Source organism: Maniola jurtina, chromosome 7 (genome assembly GCF_905333055.1).
Source record: "Maniola jurtina chromosome 7, ilManJurt1.1, whole genome shotgun sequence".
Classification (NCBI taxonomy): domain Eukaryota; kingdom Metazoa; phylum Arthropoda; class Insecta; order Lepidoptera; family Nymphalidae; genus Maniola; species Maniola jurtina.
In genome coordinates this window covers 15302042-15312826 of record NC_060035.1, presented here as the reverse complement: position 1 = coordinate 15312826, position 10785 = coordinate 15302042, and positions in this window count along the sequence as shown.

Genomic DNA, 10785 nt, shown 5'->3' with positions numbered 1-10785 from the left:
AGCAATTAATGCACTATTGTTTTATCAGTGAAGGAAAATTTCGTGAGGAAACCTGCATGGCTTGAATGTTCTCAAAAACTACCAAACCGTACTAAACAAGCGTGGTGGACTACCTAAATCCTTCTCATTCATTTTGAGAGGAGACCTGTCCTCAGTAGTGGGCTGGCAACGGGTTGAAATGCTGATTTAACTCTCTAGACATTTCTAAATGGTAAAAATCGTAACGAAAATCATAATAGTAAGAAATCTATCTTCGATAAAGTAATCTTGAATTATGAATGCGAATCGAGTGCTACCACTGTACTTCCACGAGCCTATTTCTTCAAAACCGATCAAATATGACCCTTATTTCTATACGAATTGAGTTTAAAATATTCTACACTATTTTAAACCTATGATGATTGCTGTATATCTATTTTTACGATACGTCTTTCGATATCAGAGTAGGGTTGATACTTGGCACTTATACTTTATATGTAGTTACTAACTTAATTTTAATGTTTGTACCTTATTATCTTTCTTCTAGCTTATTCGCCTGAGGACCATGAAGTTCTTTTTTTTGTGAGGCAAAAAAGTTGTCGAGGTTTTCTGTTATGAATGTCTCAATCCTACTCCTGATCTCTCTCCGGTCGTGTCGAATTGCCGTCCCATCGCATTATGAGAGTGAGAAAAGTAGAGACCTGTGTTTGCGACACATTTAGGCACTAAATTATCTCTTGCGTATTTAATTGATTAAAAAGAATGTGCGTTTTAACCAATAAATATTATCTTCTAGTGAGATGGGCTTGCGTTTGACGACAATCATGCCTAAGAAGCAAAGATTGCCTAGAAGATGGCTATTCACGCTTGCCTTGAAGGTCTCCGTTAAAGTGGTTAAAATTCAGTCAGGGAAGAAGAATAAAGAGCAGGCAACCCTATCTCGAGCCTTTTTTTATAGCGCCAATACATTTGATGCAGTGGAAAAAATCCGAATGTATCGCTCTGAGCTTCGCGATAACCTAAATAGTGATTTCAGATGTGAGCGCGCGCGCGACCGCGCATAAATACGACTCTTCCTATTTACGACTGTTTTTATTATTGTCATATCCTCCGTAGTGGGACAGTATTTTTTGGGATTTTGTCATTGATTTTGTCATGACCAAGCGTACACTTGTACCCGTGCGTTCACTTGCAGTTCTAACTTTTAGCTATAGGATATTTAATGCATCCTTATTTTGGTTGTCGGTTGTCTTCACAGGATATATTAATGTCTTTATTTTGGTTATCAGGTGTCTTCACATACCTTTTAGAACATTATGGAAAACTCTCAGACACACAGGTTTCCTCACGATGATTTTCTTCACTGATAAAGCAAGTGATATTTAATTGCTTAAAACGCACATAACTATACGAAAAGTTAGAGGACATGCCCGAAATCGAATCCCTAATCCAACAACAGGAGGGCGAGGTATTAACCACAGGCCATCACCGCTTTAGACAGGTATACCTACCTACCTACCGTTGAGTTATCGAAGCAATATTAATACTACTAATTTTATCGCTACCCCGAAAATCTGCCTCGTATAATAACTAATAAGTATATTTAGGGTTTCGCACCTAAAGGGTGCCAGCTGGACCTTATTACTGAGTCTCCGCTGTCATACCGTCCATCCGTCCGTCTGACTGTAACTCGTGAACCGTAATAGTACTACAACTAAGTCTCCGCTGTCCGTTCGTTCATCCGTCAGTCTGTTAGCGGGCTCTCGTGAACCATAATAGGTAGAGAGTGTAAATTTTCACAGAACTCCTACTTCTACCTATTGCCGGTAGGAACAACAAATAGCAAAAATTTCAAAATAGTCGCCATGAAAGTATTATTATAAATTTCTTGCACGATGGTAAGGAACCTTTCGTGTGAGAGTACTACTCACACCTGACTGATTTAGTTGACTCAAACTCCTTCGCACCCCGCGTCATGTATCATTATAATGCTGTTAATAAGACATAAAAGTTTGATGTCTCCAGATAAAGGTTGCGCAACCGAAGTCTCGCAGCGAACCGTTAAAATGCCTCGTGGTCAATAAAAACACGCTCAAGACCACTATACATGTGTTTGTATTATTGGGAGACCACTAGAATAAGTACCACAATAGATGCGCCACTGTGTAGGGTGTGGAAGCATTTCTACAACTGACAGCTTATTAACCCCCGACCCAAAAAGAGGGGTGTTATAAGTTTAACGTGTATATCTGTGTATCTGTCAGTAGCATCGTAGCTCCTAAACTAATGAACCGATTTTAATTGAGTTTTTTTTCGTTTGAAAGGTGCCTTCATCGAGACTGTTCTTAGCTATAATCCAAGAAAATCGGTTCCGCCGTTTGAAAGTTATCAGCTCTTTTCTAGTTACTGTAACCTTCACTTGTCGGGGGTGTTATAAATTTTTAATTTACACTTGTTAAATGTTTATTTTGTTTTAGAAAATAAAAATAAAACCGTGATAGACGTCGGCTTTCTATTTGGCGAGTTTGGAATATCATCATAACTAACCAAACATCTCTGGCTGACTCAGGTCCTCTCTTTCTGAGAGGACCTGAAAAAGGGTTAGCTATAGTCTACCACGCTGACAAGTGCGGATTATTATCAGACTGCACACAACTTTTGAGAATATGGATACTTCTTAAAAGCATGCAGGTTTCCTTACAATGTTTTTAGGGTTCCGTACCTCAAAAGGAAAAATGGAACCCTTATAGTATCACTTTGTTGTTTGTCTGTCTGTCTGTCTGTCAAGAAACCTATAGGGTACTTCCCGTTGACTTAGAATCATGAAATTTGGTAGGTAGGTAGGTCTTATAGCGCAAGTACCTACAGGAATAAATCTAAAAACCGCGAATTTATGGTTACATCATTTAAAAAAAAATGTGTTTCAATTTTCAAAGTAAGATAACTATACCAAGTGGGGTATCATATGAAAGGGCTTTACCTGTACATTCTAAAACAGATTTTTATTTATTTTTATGCATAATAGTTTTTGATTTATCGTGCAAAATGTCGAAAAAATTCCCGAGTACGGAACCCTTGGTGAGCGAGTCCGACTCGCACTTGGCCGGTTTTTCTTCGCCTCTCTAAAGCAAATTATATACCTACCTACTGCTTGAAACGCACATAGCTCCGGTAAATTAGAGGTGCGTGTCCGGATCAAACCTCGAACCACCGTTGTCTAACCAAGTCTAATTGAATAAAAATATTTTGAATTTGAAACAAAACACCGCGCTGTTTGTTTTTGATATCAATAAAATTAATAGGTAGGTAGGTACTTAATTAGAGACTGTATCGTCTGTTTTATATTTAGTTGCTCTATGACATACCCAAAATCGCCAGCGGCGGTTCTGGCGATGTGGGCCGAAATAATTTAATTATCTGGCGTAATTATTGATGAGCAATGCAGCCCGCAGCTGCAGGCGAATATTATGACGCTTAAACTCGTGCTACGAGGCTGAAGGTCTCCAAGAACGACAGCCTTGTGGTTAGAACGTTCGGCTCTTAATCGGAAGTCGGGGTTCGATCCCGGGCACGCACCTCTAACTTATCAGCTATGTGCGTTTTAAGCAATTAAATATCACTTGCTTTACCGGTGAAAGAAAACATCGTGAGGAAACCTGCATACCTGAGAGGTTCTCCATGTTCTAAAAGGTGTGTGAAGTCTGCCAATCCGCATTGGGCCATCGTGGCAGATTATGGCCTAAACCCTTCTCACTCTGAGAAGAGACCCGTGTTTAGTAGTGGGCCGGCAATGGGTTGATCATGAAGTACCTATCTGTTCATTTTAAAAAGGTTGATGTTATGAATGATAAAATACGTACCTACGTACTTATTTGAAATCCCACGGACACGTACGAAGCGATTTGCTTCCTCGTTTCTAATCCGAACCGCTAGGATTTGGAACGCCATTTCGGCATCAGTTTTCCCCTCCACTTTTGATATTATGGGTACCTTAGGCATCTTCTAGGCAAACGCGTTCCATCTTAGGCTGCATCATCACTTGCCAGCAGGCCTGATTACAGCCAAGTCTATATTAAATTAAAAAAAACTAACCCTCGATATAACCTCGTGCAGTGTATTACAACGTTGCATGTTTTTAAACTAGATTTTTCCTCTTATCGCGTCCTCATACCGCATGCACGATAACCGCTAATCAACTTTCAGATAGCTTCTCAATGTGACGAGATGTAGATAAATGACTAGTTTGTGTTTGACACAGACTAATGAAAAAATATAGACGAAAAACGAGTAGACTACGCATTAACAAGTCGTAATTGAAATAAAAAAGACACGACTGCCCTGCGAAGAAACTACTAGAAAGTAAAATTTTTCTTGTTTGCGCCGCTCGCAATTATTATGTAAGGACTATCTGGCGCCCGCAACTTCGTTCACGTGTACTTGGAAGACAAACCAACAAACCAACACACTTTCGCACTTATAATGTAGATAGTGATTCTATCAATATTCGATACATTTAAATCTGTTCAGGCCTTTACAAGTTATAGCAGAATAAATAAACTCACATAAAAAAATACATTTCAAGTTTAAAATATGTCCTCGAAAGCAGTCAAGTTTAAATTTATAGGTTGTAGTTATAATTTCAATTGCATTGCAAATAAGAGCCCATATTAAAACATATATTCTAAATGCCCCATTGACAAGCGATACTGTCAACATGACGTCAAAAGATTTAGCGCGATTAATCGCTAAAGACATGGGCAGACCGGCTTCATTTTTACAAACAAGTTTACCGCTAGGGCTCCATCCACCATTTTCCTTATCTGTGGTATTAGATTATAAGTAGCCCTAGAGAATGTCACCAAGCCTGTTGCTTAAACGAACCTGTCCGGTACCTACCTCAGGTAGGTACCTACGTTCGTAAACTAATGATTTGCAACGCTGCTCACTGATTACACACAAGGCTTTTGATTTTAATACAACATGATGTGGACTGGTACTAGTTTGTTTCAATTAACGTCACTTTTCGTACAAGTATCCACTCGCGGTTGTATCTCACTTTCACATCCGAAAAGCAAAGCGGAATATATCTTAGGGAGACAAATAAAAGCCTCCAAATAATATCCACCTCAAACCAAAGTTTTTAGGGTTCCGTACCTCAAAAGGAAAAACGGAACCCTCATAGCATCACTTTGTTGTCTGTCTGTCCGTCAGGCCATCTGTCGTGTCTGTCAAGAAAATTTGTCTCTATCTTTGGTATGGAATTACTTGACAGAGAGAGCGCTATACTAACTTCTTTCCGCGAATAGGGTACAGTACTTATAGTTAATTTTCTCAAGCAAATTAACATCAGGGTAGCACACCACTGTGATTTATGATTGTACGGATCGAAGTACTCTTATCTATCCATACAAGTCCATAGTAATATTATAAATGCGAAAGTGTGTCTGACTGTCTGTATGTCAGCTAGCTTTTCACGGTCCAAAAGTTGAACTGATTTTGATGAAAGGTACAGAGTTAGCTTACATCCTAGGGTCGGACATAGACTACTTTTTATCCCGGAAAATTAAAGAATTCCCACGGGATTCTTAAAGGCTCATCCGTTTATCCAATTTGTATGAAATTTGGTACAGAGGCAGTTTGCGTCCCGGAAATTGACATAGGTACTTTTTATCCCAGCAAAGCAAAGAGTTCCCACGGGATTTTAAAAACCTAAACCCACGCGGACGAAGTCGTGGGCATCATCTAGTCTAAGAATAAGACAGTACTTAACTGGTACTACCTTACCCTATAATATAGCGTAATAGTATTAGGCGCATCAATACAGATTCCTTGCCCGTAATATTTATAGTTACGACAGTGCGTAATGACCTTAACTGCCGGATTACTATTAACGCAATGGATACGTTTTGTTGGTGCCATTCGTTTTGATTGTGATACGAATATCATATATTTTGGGGATTACTTTTTTTTCTTACAACATTTTTGTATGATCTTTTTGGATTCCGTTGTAAAATGGCTTCCAAATAGGAGGAGTTCCTCAATTCGGGGCGGCTAAAAAAAATTGTATTTGTTGTAAGATAAAAGTATTGTAAAGTTAAGTGTAATAAATAATTGAAAAGTTGATAACTAAAGTTATAAAAACCTATTACCGTTACACAGAGGCTTTAATTTTTGAAAATAAAAATCCTGAACAGGAAAAGCGAGAGCTAATCCTTCAGTGATATGTAGTCAAATTGGTAGGTATTTTTAAATCATTATGAGGTTCCATAATATACTGTTTTTCGAAAAAAGTACTGTAAAGTAACTGTTTTTAGGAAACCAACAGAACTACGGAACCATAACTTACACTTACACTTAACCCTATTTTTTATTATTAAAAAGTAACTAGGTAAGACGTGTCGTCAAAACATACGAATTTCAGTTCAATAATTCGCAGTAGAAATATAATATTCAGTACGTCATATATTTTTATTATGATTTAATATATTATAAGAATATAATATGAGTAACTTAATTATAAAAAATAAAGATTATAGTGACATATTTATGTGAGTTTTATGTGTAGTAAAAATATAAAAATATGAATAACAATACTAGAGCTTTTAATATGATAATTTTATATCTTGTAAGTTTTTTAACATTATTATTACGATCAGAAAATTCTTTAATCTCAATGTATGATTATAAAACCTTATGTTAGATGTAGCTAATATGACTGGACATAGTTTCGATGAATATCTATTTTTTAGAATTAGTAGAAAGATCGCGGACTAGTCAATAGAAATATAAAACCAAATAGAAAAATAATATCGTCAAATCTTATCAAAAACATAATTTTGTAGAAGCGTTGGACCAGCCGCACGTTGGATCGCCAATTTGTAGAAGCGTTGGACCAGCCGCACGTTGGATCGCCAATTTGTAGAGGCGTTGGACCAGCCGCACGTTGGATCGCCAATTTGTAGAGGAGGTTAGGCAGGCGATGAAGAAAACACGAGGTCGAACTAGACGGAAACTATATATATTGCTTCACCACTTAGTTTAGGTACAATCTTATAGTTTGACACTTCGTAGGCTTCCAGAACGCCCTGTTCCAGCAGATGTGGATGCAGGAGTTCGTGCCACCTATGAAGGTTGGTAGGTTTCCGGAACGCCCCGTCCCAGCAGATGTGGATGCAGGGGTTCGTGCCACCTATGTCGTTGGTACTACTGAAACTAGCGTTTAACTCTGTCCCAACAGATGTGGATGCAGAGTTTGTAACTCGTTTGAGTACCGAGCGAAGGAATCCGGAACTGACTCGGAATTCATTAGGAATTGATTGGATTCGATTGGAATTATTTTACCGGTAAGTGAGCTCGCGCGCCCGCAAGGGCGCGGGAGAGGCACGTCCGAGGCAATGGCCTCCTGCATGCGGGATCTTCCGCCTGGCGTGACTACGCCAGGGTCCTTGGGTTGGCCCTGGGCCTACGGGCTTTCTTCCTCAGTGAGGAAGAGAGAGTTGGGAGCGGTCCTCACGCCGTCGTGGTCCGACCTAGCCGGGTGGAACCCGCTTGTGGGAAGCCCAGCTGGGTGGTCGACGTGTGCGGAGGACGCGCTCCAAGGCATCTATGTGGCGCGGTTCTCTACTTCCTCCTGTCTGGCGTCCTTGGTAGGCTGGGCCTCACCGGAAAAGGCGGCGAGTCGTCGCAGTCCCTCCAGGATGCGCAGGAGTGGGTCTTCCCCGCCATTTTTGATGGCGTGGAAAACGTCCTCTAGAGTCTCAAACGCCACGGCCTTGATGGCCGCGACGCTTGGTTCGGCGGTCCTCTTGGGCTGGGGCGGGATCCCCTCGGCAGGTCTAGGTTTCTGCACAGGCGGCGGCGAGGGTGCGCGGGTTGGCGATGTCGCCTTCCTGCGGCGACGACCTCTCCTCTTCCTGGCAGGAGCTTTCTCGGCGGTTTCTCGTGGCTTCGGGTCGTTTGCTGGCGTCCGTACCCTGGAGCCGGTGGTCTCGGTGCGCGGCGGCGGTCTTGAGACTGTGGCCGCGACGGTGCCCGCGCGTCTGTTCCGTGCCTCCTTCCGGAACACGGGACAGCCCACGTGGTTTGCGGGGTGGCTGCCTCCGCAGTTTGCGCAGGTCGCTGGGTCTTCCCGTGGTCTTGGGCAGTCCCGTGCGCTGTGCTCCTGTGAGCAGATCACACAGGCCTGGCGTCTGTGGCAGTTCGTTGAGGCATGGCGGAAGCCCTGGCATCTGTGGCACTGAGCGGGACCCTTCTTCCCTCTCCAGGCCTCGATGCGGACTCCCCCCATGCAGAGCAGCTCGGTCACGTCGTAGACTGCTGGTATCGTGTTGGGAGTGCGGCGGAGCATGGCGAAGAAGAGGCAGCCTGGTCGGCCTTTCCTCGCCTTGATCTGGCGCACGTACTCCGGCTCGAACCCCAGCTGGCGGAGTTCGTCTTCTATCTCTGCCGGCTCGGTGTTGAAAGGAAGGCCGCGGATTGCGACCTTCAGGCTCCTCTCGGCCGGCAGTGAGTAGGAGAACCAGGACACGCCCTCCGTCTTTTCCAGGGCGGTGAGGTACCGCTGGACGAGGCGGAATTCCTGGTCTTCCTGGGGCGTGAATCTAATGCCCTTTCCATAAGGGCGGGCTGCTGGGTTTCTGCCCAACTGGAGCTTAATCTGTTTGATGTGGTGCGTCCAGTTGGGCAGGTTTTCCACGATGAGTGGCGGGTAGCGAAGCTTTCGCTGTTTCGTCGGGGCTGGGCCGCTCGGTGGCGCACCGCCGGAAGGGGCGGCGGCGGCGGGCTTCGGCGGTGGCGTTGCTCTCGCGCGGTCGGCGTAGGAGCGTGGGGCCGGCGTCGGAGCTCGGGTGTCGTCCGACCCAGAAGCTTCGGCTGTGCGTCGGGGCATCTCGTGGCGGGAGGGAGGGGTTGTCTTCGCAACCCGTTTCGCCTCAGCGGGCGCGTCCTCCTCGGAGTCGGTGCGCTGCCTGCGGCTGGGGAGCGCACGGCGATCTGAGCCTTCCAGGGCCAGGATGGCGGCGTAGTAGGCGTCATCCTGCCGAAGTCTAGGCTGGACCGTTGTCTCGCTGTCCGCCACACTGTCGTCGTCGAGCAAGGGCATCGACAGCGGGCGCGGCACGGCGGTTAACGCGGCGGGCGCGGGTGCGGCGCGCGAGACGTGCGGGGCCGGTGGCGCGGCGTACGGCGCGAGAGCGCGCGTGACGGAGCCATACGGGGCTACAACGTCTGGCGCACTCGCGGGTGCGGCGCGTGATGCGGGTGCGGCGCGTGGTGCGGGCGCGGCTGGAGGCGCGGCGTACGGCGCGAGGTCGCGCGTGACGGAGCCGGTCGGGGCTGCGACGTCGAGCGCACTCGCGGGTGCGGCGCGCGATCGCGGGTCGCGAGCATGTCGTTGGTGGCGGCCCTGAAAAGGGCCTTTGGAGGTGGATGGACGGTTGTCCATCCTCGCGCGGCTCTAGCGGCGCGTGGGAGCAGTCGTCACGCCACCCAATCGATCACCGGCTGGTGAGATCGGGCATCTCCGGGGTTCGGGCTTCTCCTCCGCGCAGACAGAGCGCGCGGGCGAAAACTGTTGGAGCTTTTTCTCAAAAAAGTCTTCAGTTTTCTTGCGGAGCGTAGTGGGGTGCGTGCGCAGTGGACGACTGTAGCCAATCCATTATTTTACAAACATATGCTAGCCGATATATACAACTGACCCACGGTTCACGGTAACGCGAACTACCGGGTAACTAGCGCCATCTAGTCTTCGGGTCGAGTACTAAAATCGGTGTTATAATTTTTAATTAAATAGGAAACAAGTTTTTGGAATTTATTTTAGTGAAATTTGAAATTTGTTTTCGTGAAAGTTTAAATTTTTTGAAAAATAACGACTACCAAAAATTTTGAGACGAGTTTATAAAATATTAATAGGTAGATGTTAAAATACTTGAACTTTATAAGCTTACTTTCTAGATCCACTAGAACATATTTTAACTACTTATAAAATGCGGATAAGTAGGTACTAAATACTGCGGGAATTTTGACTTGAGACTTGAGCGTCAAAACTTCTAATCTAGGTAGCTACATATATTATTGTCCTGACTGACTGACTGATCTAACAACGCACAGCCTAAACTTAAAATATTGACAGTAGTTTCTCTATGGCGTAGGCATTCACTAAGAAAGGATTTTTTGAATTTCAAGCCCTAAGAGAGCCGTATAGCCCTGTACGGAATAAAAATTTACATGAAATTCCGTCATTTTTAAGTTATATCCATGAAAATTAGAACCTATTTGGGCTTTTAGCCAAAAATGAAGAAAACGTTTCGAATGAATCAGAATGTTTAGAAATTCCACCTCCAAGGGGGTTAAATAGGAGATCAAATGTTTATTTGAAAGTCCGTTATTTTTCAAATTTATATCTATGAAAATTGATATTGGGGCTAGCGGGTGAAAATGAATAGTGCGTAAGTGTTTCAGGATTTCAGAAAATTTCATCCCCTCACCGATTTTCAAAAATTCCACTCAAGTGAAGGCGCCTGGGTTAGATATAATTTAAACATAAATAGCCCTAATCCGTGAACGGGTTAACTATTATCAGATAAGTTAATAATTCAGCACGTAACCCTAAATCGCTAATTACAGTTGAAATACTGCATCTTGCAGGGGTGGGTCTCTGGGACCGAGCTTGCAGTTAACCCTTTCTTTCTTAATGATCGGGGGTGCATTAAGCCCAAAGGGTGCACTCTATCTAAAGCAGTGTTTCAGGGTTCCTTTAGTAAGGGATAACTTTGTCAGTAATGTGATTAGGTTGGATTTATTACTTAG